The 9,695-nt window shown below is 49.1% G+C and overlaps 1 protein-coding gene across 1 annotated transcript in view; it reads left to right on the top strand.

Annotated features, from left to right (window-relative positions):
- The first annotated feature begins 1,359 nt into the window (after positions 1–1,359).
- The window catches only part of RASSF8 (Ras association domain family member 8), a 62,044-nt gene continuing 53,708 nt past the window's right edge, over positions 1,360–9,695 (top strand). The window contains exon 1 of the mRNA XM_075855779.1: positions 1,360–1,533. The gene's annotated coding sequence lies outside the window, so the exon portion shown is untranslated. The remainder of the gene's footprint in view (positions 1,534–9,695) is intronic.

Here is a 9,695-nt window from a genome sequence, read left to right as displayed (position 1 = left end):
GATGAGAGTCCAGGATGTGATGAAGAACACCGGAGCCCCCGGGCAGAGGACCCACCCAGGCTAACAGCAGTATAGAACCTGAGCAAAGCATCATGGTCCTGCCGTTTCGTTTTATCGATCGGCGGGGTCTCAGTGCTTGGACCCCCACCAATCAAAACTTCTGACATGTCAAAAGTTTTTTTTAAAGTTTAGTTACCCTTAAATCATTGCTGCAACTTTCTAATGTACTTTGCGTTTCGACCATTTAAGATCTCTGCTTGCTGTCAGCGAATGCGGATATTCTGGTTTACATTCAGAGGCTGAAAACCTGTACAGATCTTGTAGGTCTCACAGATGTGGGTTTGTTACAGTTGTATCCACTCTAGACAATCCTCTGTAAGCAAAAGCGATCAGCAGAAGACTAATCTCTCTCCTTTGATGATAGTTTGTTACAGTGTATCAGTGCAGGTGAAATGTATCAGTCTGGACTTCAGGCTGCTTAGCTCACAGAAGATTGTCTGGACTGGATACATTGTAACGAACCGCTCTTAAAGGGGGAGTTGGGTAATGGACTTGGCTTATTGATGAAAGATCTGGTAAATCTGTGAAATGGTAAAACGCGTCGTATCCGATTGTCCATTGTTTCCTTGTGGATTGATCTACCGATCCCCGAGGCTGGGGCTATAAGACGACTTTGGTCATGCGACATCAGGTCGCACACGACTATTTTAGGATATGATTTGGTTGCGGGTCAGATGTGTTTTACGACGACATGTCGGAAATGAGTCCCAGTCGCACGCGACTTACCATAAAGTCTATAAGTCGCGTAAGACTTGCGATCTGCGACCAAGAAATTCCGCGGGTTTGGATTCATTGCAACTGTTTTGTCGTAACTTGACCACATTCACGACCATTCGGCCAGGGTTACACGGCGACTTTGACCGCGACCAGAATGTTGTCGGCCTGCCAAAAGTCAATGTGGCGACCCGCAGGTCGCCGTGTCTGCGACAGGCGCAAGAAATCTGAACCTGCTGGATTTTGACGACTTTTGTGTCGCGGTCGCTTTAGGTCACGTGTTGTTAGTCGACCACATTCACAATCATTCCTTGCGATGTGACAATGCGATCTTCATGTCGTGCGACCAAAGTCGCTGTGTATTCAGACACTAACATGAAGAGGTTCTGAGGCAGCTGAGGTGCCCTCATCCCCTGCAGTGAAGGTGAGGGGGGCCGGGGACACTCCGTTACATTGTATGAGCGGGGGCTGGGGGAGGATGAGGAGGGAGGCGGTGGTGAGGGGAGGGGGAGGCGGTGGTGAGGGGAGGAGGAGGCGGAGGCTCCGGGCAGTGACAGGGGGGAGGAGGAGCTGCTACACCGCATTGACACTCACACAGCCCGGGCAGCAGCAGCAGAAGAAGATTCCGGCCCCCGCCCCGCGCACCACAACTTTCCTGCCCGCAACTAACTTTATCTGAAGCTGTGGCCCCCGGGGCCCGGACTGTGCGCGCTGTAAAGCCGGGACCGACGCTGCACGTTAAACCGAGGACCCTGCACAGTGAGTAACACGGAGCTGCGCACCCCGATGTATGAGCTGTGTCCCCCCTGTCCCGTGCTCCGCCGAGTGTCCCCCCCTGTCCCGTGCTCCCCCGAGTGTCCCCCCCTGTCCCGTGCTCCCCCGAGTGTCCCCCCCTGTCCCGTGCTCCCCCGAGTGTCCCCCCCTGTCCCGTGCTCCCCCGAGTGTCCCCCCCTGTCCCGTGCTCCCCCCGAGTGTCCCCCCCTGTCCCGTGCTCCCCCGAGTGTCCCCCCCCCTGTCCCGTGCTCCCCCGAGTGTCCCCCCCCCTGTCCCGTGCTCCCCCGAGTGTCCCCCCCCCTGTCCCGTGCTCCCCCGAGTGTAAGTAATGATTGAGATTGAGTGTTCCCCGGTTTAGCGCTGTCTCAGCTGTACCCCAATATAAGTTTATCAGAATTGTGTAGGACTTGTCTGCACCCCGATATGAGATTGTGCGACCCTCGCCTGTACCAGTCTGTTGTCTCCCGTCAGACCCCCCTGCAGTGCACCCCTGGCACCCACACTTTGTGTGCCCCCCATTATGACATCGCATAAACTATTTGTCCATCAAAGAAAATCCGTGTCTGGACTGTAAACTGTACCCCCACTTCTACATTGTCTAACCTGAGCTTGGGTTACCTGTACACCCCACAATGACTCCATCTTTAGGACCGATGTGTACCCTGTTTTGGTCCCTGACCTTGAGGTCTCCTGTGTCAGTAATATATTTGGGGTTTTTCTTGACTTGTGAACCCCTGAAAGCAAAAAAAAAAAAGAATAGTTGTGCTGCAAACCACTAAGTGCTCCCCAATATAAGACTGGGTCTTCAGTATTAGATAATGGGGTGCATAGCCCCCCTTTAAGTGTCAATATTTGTCATATTGCACCCCACATTTCTATGTGCACCCCTCCTGGAAAAAAGCTTGTACCTTCTGTAGGAGTCCCCCCCCCCCCCCCAATCTAAGTGTACACATCCTGACCTTTACTTACTGCACCCCCATATCAGATCATAATGAACCCCCTGAACCCCTATATATGACGTTGCTATATCTATATCTCGTTGCCTCTGCCCGGTGACCTCTCTGTCGTTACAATGTTTGGGGGTCACGTTATCTGGGTCTAGGGAATTGTCTCCTGAGCGTCTCCCCAATATAATCTTATCGTATCGCCCCCTATACCAGGGAGGGGTGTTGTTCCCTACGGGTGACGGGCTCTAGGTGAGGGGTACACTCGCAGGATATATTGGGGTTACAATGTTCTCTCCGAGAATCGCTCATCAGGTAATTCCCTCACATGACGCTGGATGGTTGGCGGTGTTTACAGGAAGCGCTGATTGTCCTCCTGGCGATCGCGCTCGGCCTCGTAACCTTGTTACACCGCGGTCAGAAGACAATAGTTGTGTGTTGTATCCAGCGCAGGACTCCAGACACACAATCTCCTCTCCGGCACATAATCTGGAGGCCAGACGGGCGGCCATAATCCCGGATGAGAGATCAACTTCTCCAGAACCCTTTCACTGCCAGAACTAGACCCGAATATGTGACTGCAGAGCTCCTGCGACCCGACGTGTGCTCTATAGTGTCCTGCTGTGTGTGTGTTCCCTATAGTGTCCTGCTGTGTGTGTGTTCCCCATAGTGTCCTGCTGTGTGTGTGTTCCCTATAGTGTCCTGCTGTGTGTGTGTTCCCTATAGTGTCCTGCTGTGTGTGTGTGTTCCCTATAGTGTCCTGCTGTGTGTGTGTGTTCCCTATAGTGTCCTGCTGTGTGTGTGTGTGTTCCCTATAGTGTCCTGCTGTGTGTGTGTGTGTTCCCTATAGTGTCCTGCTGTGTGTGTGTGTGTTCCCTATAGTGTCCTGCTGTGTGTGTGTGTGTTCCCTATAGTGTCCTGCTGTGTGTGTGTGTTCCCTATAGTGTCCTGCTGTGTGTGTGTGTTCCCTATAGTGTCCTGCTGTGTGTGTGTGTTCCCTATAGTGTCCTGCTGTGTGTGTGTGTTCCCTATAGTGTCCTGCTGTGTGTAGTGTGCGCCATTGTTACATAGTACAGTTGAAAAAAGATTTATGTCCATCAAGTTCAACTAAGGGATAGTGTTGTGTCCGCCCTTGTGTGTGTTCCCTATAGTGCGACCCGTGTGTGTGTGTTCCCTATAGTGCGCCCGTGTGTGTTCCCTATAGTGCGCCCCCGTGTGTGTGTTCCCTATAGTGCGCCCCCGTGTGTGTGTTCCCTATAGTGCGCCCCCGTGTGTGTGTTCCCTATAGTGCGACCCGTGTGTGTGTTCCCTATAGTGCGCCCGTGTGTGTTCCCTATAGTGCGCCCGTGTGTGTGTGTTCCCTATAGTGCGACCCGTGTGTGTGTGTTCCCTATAGTGCGCCCGTGTGTGTGTGTGTGTGTGTGTTCCCTATAGTGCGCCCGTGTGTGTGTGTTCCCTATAGTGCGCCAGTGTGTGTGTGTGTTCCCTATAGTGCGACCCGTGTGTTCCCTATAGTGCGCCCCCGTGTGTGTGTTCCCTATAGTGCGACCCGTGTGTGTGTGTTCCCTATAGTGCGCCCGTGTGTGTGTGTGTGTTCCCTATAGTGCGCCCGTGTGTGTGTGTTCCCTATAGTGCGCCTGTGTGTGTGTTCCCTATAGTGCGCCCGTGTGTGTGTGTGTTGCCTATAGTGTCACCTTTGAGCTGTCCCCCCCCCCCCCCCCCCCATATTCTCTCGGGGTTGTGGACTGTACAGATGTCGCTTCCACAGAAGTGATTGATGGGATGAGGAATGATTCGCACTCTGAGGCTGCGCCGCCGTCCTGGCACATAACTTGCGCTGTGCTGCATGGTAGAGGGCACTGCAGTTTCTGCCAGGCCAGATTGTAATCACAGGGGCGGCTGACTGGTGCCTGCAAGAAGCCGAGCTTGTAATCTCCAAAACAACACACATTTATTTTCCCACGCCTGGCGGTCAGTGTCGCTGCGCGGTGCAGAGTGCGGCTTTGATGCCGGACATAATTGGGGGTGTTGTTGCCGCGTCTTGTGGCTCTTTTCTGGTTTGTTTTTTTTGTTATAAGGAAAGAAGACACATCTAAGGTTGCCTGGACTGCGTACAATTGTAACAAAACCTCAGCTGTCGGATGTATTAGGTTTGTACAGGTTTTCTAGATGTAAACAAGATTGACTGACAGCAAGCAGAGATCTTAAAAAATTTGGAAATTGAAACGCAAAGTATATTCTAAAGTTACAGAACTTTTTTTTTAAAACTGTACGATAGTAACTATGACAACTTGAGGGGCGATAAAAACGGTACGTCTGATACCTGAATGATGTCACTGCAGCCGTGATTGTCGTTATGAACACTGATTATTGGTGGAATTATCGGTATAAATTGTTATATATATATATATATATATATATATATATATATATATATATATATCCCATAGAATATGCAGTAATTTTCCTTTCATCTGACGCCTGATAATCCGTATTCTCACTAGACCAGAAGCCGAGAGAACCAAACATGAGGCTCCTATGATGAAGCCAAGTGATGTAGCAGAGCTGAATTTCTATGAATGCTCAGTGCCAAATAACGAACTTTGGACTTTCACATTTGACATACTCAGCTCTGCTACATCTGACAAACATGTCACAAATTCAACCCTGCTAATCTGTATAATCCAGAATATTAATGATCCACTGCCAGTTCGGTACGGGTTAGACTGGATATTCCGTTTTATAGCTGTGTTGTGATTCAGTTTCCTATAGAAGCGGTTTTAAAATGATTTTCCTTCTGCTCAGAAATCTGTATCTCCGAACCAGTCCATTTTTTTACGGAATGGTCAACCTCAAAAGGGGTGGGGCTTCTGCAAATGTGCCCAATGTGGGCGTTTCTGGGGTGTTTTGTTGGTGTTTCTGGGCAGATTTGGACGGGGCCTAAAATGTTGCCCGTTGTGCCAAAGCCGCCAAGTGTAAAAACACCTATAAGTAATTTTTATGAACTCCACACTTCTGCCATAGTTACGGCAGTCATTTACAATAGTGACCAATCAGAGCTCCATTTTCATTCTCTAACCTGCACTGGGAAAATTAAACGTGGGCTCTAATTGGTTGCTATAGGCAACAAGGCCCATAGCCTTCCCGATGCCTTAGGCCCTGTCTATGTTTCTTCTGACACTTTATACTTTATTATTTATTAGTTCTCACATCAGTAGAGCAAGCAGTTTGTCTACAACAGATCCCTGACTAAAAAAAGATTGGACCCTGTATACAAAAGCTATAGCGGATGTAAAGTAAAGCCATTGCCCACAGCAACCAATCACAACCCAGCTTTCATTTTGTAACCTGCACTGGACAAATTAAAGCTGTAATCTGATTGGTTGCTATGGGAGATGTGTCTTCGTTTGTCAGCTTTAGTTATCATATATGAGGCCTGGGTCTCCGGAGTCTTTATTGAAATGCGATATAAGAATTTATTTCTATATTATAGCTTCACAGTGTTTGTTTGTACCTACCATTAAAAATAATGGAAACCATAACTGGAGGATTTAGCTTGGCTGAATCCCAGGGTGCCTGTGGGCTGTTATGTGGGTGCTCTTAGTGTAGGAGTTGACTTTCCCTTATGTACTAAGTCAAGACCCCTAATCTGTAACTTGACTGGTATTTTCCATGGCGAAAGAGAGAGCAGAGCTGTGTCTGCATATGCCTATAAGCAGGTGGGTGACTGGGTGACCAAAAACTGTTCTCCATAGACTCCAAAATGGCTGTTCCCGACCACAGTTACATTAATGCACACTGCCGTTGTACGGCCGCTAATGACTGTTTCGTGAAGCACGGATCGCACACGGATGGCTTCCGTGTGCAGTCCGTTGTTTCACGGACCAAATCAATGAAAATGCAGAGACTGTTCTGTCAAAAACGGACAGGCGTAGGATCTGTCCTATTTTTGACGGAACGGCCGCACAGTTCCATTAAAACAGAAGTGTGCATGGCCCAATTGAATTGAATGTGTCGGCGTGCTATCCGTTAAAACAATGAATGGCACCTTGACGAAAAAAACTGAAGTGGGCATGAGGCCAAATGCCTCATGCACACGACCGTTGTGCCACTCGGGTGGTTTTTGACGGCATTCTAGTGGCACCCGATCGTCTTCAAGGACCCCTTCACTATAGCGGGTGAATCGGGTCCGTGAAAAATGGTCCGAGTCTCCGGTCCGATGAAAGATAGAACATGTCCCATCTTTCCTCGGATCACTGACGGGACTCGGACGGCGCACACGGTCGTGTGCATGAGGCGTAAGAGCTGCCATGAAACACGATTCTAAGGGTATATTCACACGCACTGTTTTCAGACGTAATTCGGGCGTTTTACACCCCAAATTACGCCTCAAAAAAACCGTCTCCATTACGCCTACAATCATCTGCCCATTGCTTGCAATGGGTTTTACGATGTTCCGTTCCCACGAGGTGTTGTTTTACGCATCGCTATCAAAAGACGGCGCCTAAAAAGACGCCCGCGAAAAAAGTGCATGTCAATTCTTGGGCCGTTTTTGGAGCCGTTTTTCATTGACTCCATTGAAAAACCGCTCCAATAACGTCCGTAAAATACGCTGCGAAAAACGCGAGTTGGTACAAAGACTTCTGAAAATCAGGAGCTGTTTTCGGGTGAAAACAGCTTTGTAATTTCAGACGTCTTTTGCTACTGCGTGTGAACATACCCTAACAATTGAAATACGGTGCAGGCTAAGGTCGCGTTCGCATGGCGGCAATCCGTCACATTTTAGCGTCTGTTGAATGGCTGCCATTCTCCGACCTCCCACAGTTCTACTAAACCAGACAGAGATCACCAGGATCCTGTGGTAGAATAGAGTCGGGGGAGGTCTGGGCGCTGCTGTCGTAAAACGGACGCTAAAATGTGCTGGTAAAACGTCTAAATTTCGCCTTTCAGCGGAGATGCCTCTGGCAGGGAGTAGACTTTATTAAGCACGTATTACAGGAGGTGACTACACCGGACTCCTCAAGTGCATGGCGTTCCGGAGTGGTCACCTGTGGCGCCCTGGGCCTGTTGCTAGGCAGCCAAACTGATGTCGTTTCAAGTTCGGCGCTTATGAAAACTGTTCATCAGGGAGTAGATGAGGCGATAATGAATAATTAGATATTTTTTTTTCTGGAGGCCATTTTTTATTTGTAGGTAATAGGTGTGCGTATAATCTATAACCTTCGCTCACTCTCCTCTTGGATTATGTAAACCCTGCATGTTAAGTACAAGTGTGTGACCTCAATCATTTGGGTGCGACTGAATCTTCTAATTAAAGATGGATTACGGCCCGAGATCTACGAAGATTGTGAATGTTCTTGTGGTTTCTGAAGCCTCTGAGTGAAAAGTAACGTCGTTCAGAGATATTTTTTTTCCGACCCCCTCAAAGGGGTTGTCCAGGATGGCTGCTTTCTTTCAAAAACAGTGCCACACCTGTCCGTGGGTTGTGTCTGGTATTGCAGCTGCTTTTGGAAGAAAGCAGCCATGTTTTTCTAATACTGGAAAACCCCATTAAGGCCTTATTCACACGAACGTGTCCGGTTGGCGCGCGTAAAAAACGCATAGTTTTTCCTGCGTTGCAGTTCCGTGTGACATCAGTGTACGGTGCTGGTCAGCGTTTTTTTACGCGCTATTTACGTCAGCAAAATAAAATGAAGGATGTGGGTTTCTTTTTCTCATCGTTTCTTTAGCGACTGTTGCGTGAATCACGGACAGCACACGGATGTGCGTCCGTGTGCTGTCCGTGATTTTCACGCACCCATTGACTTCAATGGGTGCGTGATGCGCAAAAAAGTATAGGACATGCAGTGAGTTTCACGCAGCGGACACGCTGCATGAAAAACACGGAATGTCTGAATGGTCCCATTGACTTGCGTTATTTTCGTGCGCGTATCACGGACGTGAAATATGCTCGTGTGAATTAGGCCTAAGGAGGCGAAAAATCTCTTAGGCCCCATATGCACGACCGCAAAAAAAACTCCGGAATTGCGGACCGCAATACGGTCCGCAACTACGGACCCGCCCGGCTCTATTAGCCACGGACACTTTTCCGTATCGCTACGGAAGGGTGTCCGTGCCGTAGAACCGTGCCGGGACATATGGAGCGTGTCCTACTTTTCGTTTGTTGTAGGCCGTGCTCCCATACTATGTATGGGAGCGCGGCATGAAAATGTGGGCGTCAGCGGCCAGCCGTGTCCGCAAATTGCGGGCACTGATTACGGGCACGGGCGTGTGCATCAGGCCTTAATGATGTTACTTTTCAGCTACGTTGGCCGGATGAGTCGCTCGGATCTCTGTAATCGATAAAGACGAATTCCTTCTCTGCTGTGTGGGGTCTCAGAAAGTTGTTACCCATGTTTGGTGACCACCAACAATGGCCGCCATTACTGTGCCCATAGGTGTAGTCAGTGAGATTTTCACAGGCCCTGAATGGCATATAATTCCACATAGTTTTTGGTTTTCCCCCATGATCGAACGAGAAAATTCCATAAGCATGTAAGTCCGTTTCCACCGTTCGGCGGGTTAAAAAATCAATCGCCATAGGGATGCCAACTAGTGTTTAAACCACTCCTCCTTTTTGTGACGGTTATTGGTGCGTCTGTATTAAAGGGAACCTGCCACCGTCTTGGGCTCCCTTTCGATTTAGATCCGTACAATTTTCAATAAAAGCTGAACTGGCCGGCTCGGTTATACCCATTAAATGCCCCTATTCTGAACGTGCCAATCAGAAGGACAGAGTGGAGCTCCGCCTCCCTGACTACTTGGAAAGGCGGGTCTTCCAGTTTCTAAGGAGGAGTCAGAAAAGCGGAGAGGTGTCATGTGACTCTTATCGTCTCTGCTGAATGGCGGGAGGCTCGCAGAAGGGAGGGGCAGATATAGCGCAATCACCTCCAGTTTCCTGACTGGCATTTAGGGGATGCGATTAAATGGGCGCAGATACGCCCCCTAGCTGATGGTTATAGTAGGGCATCTTTCAGATCTGTCCTGGGTCCAGATTTATTTAGCCGCGGTTTCGAAATCATCATACGATATAGAAATGTTCAGTCATCGTGATGGCGGAGCCCCTATTAGCGGGGTGCCCAGTTCCATGCCTCTCCTCTTATTTCCCTCGGTAACCTGAGTTGTCTGATTTGGGTTTTTATTTAGGTTAAATATCTAAATCTA

The sequence above is a fragment of the Rhinoderma darwinii genome, chromosome 3 (assembly GCF_050947455.1).
Source record: "Rhinoderma darwinii isolate aRhiDar2 chromosome 3, aRhiDar2.hap1, whole genome shotgun sequence".
Taxonomy (NCBI): Eukaryota; Metazoa; Chordata; class Amphibia; order Anura; family Rhinodermatidae; genus Rhinoderma; species Rhinoderma darwinii.
Note: the sequence above shows the minus strand (reverse complement) of the source record. Positions and strands in the feature narration are given on the sequence as shown.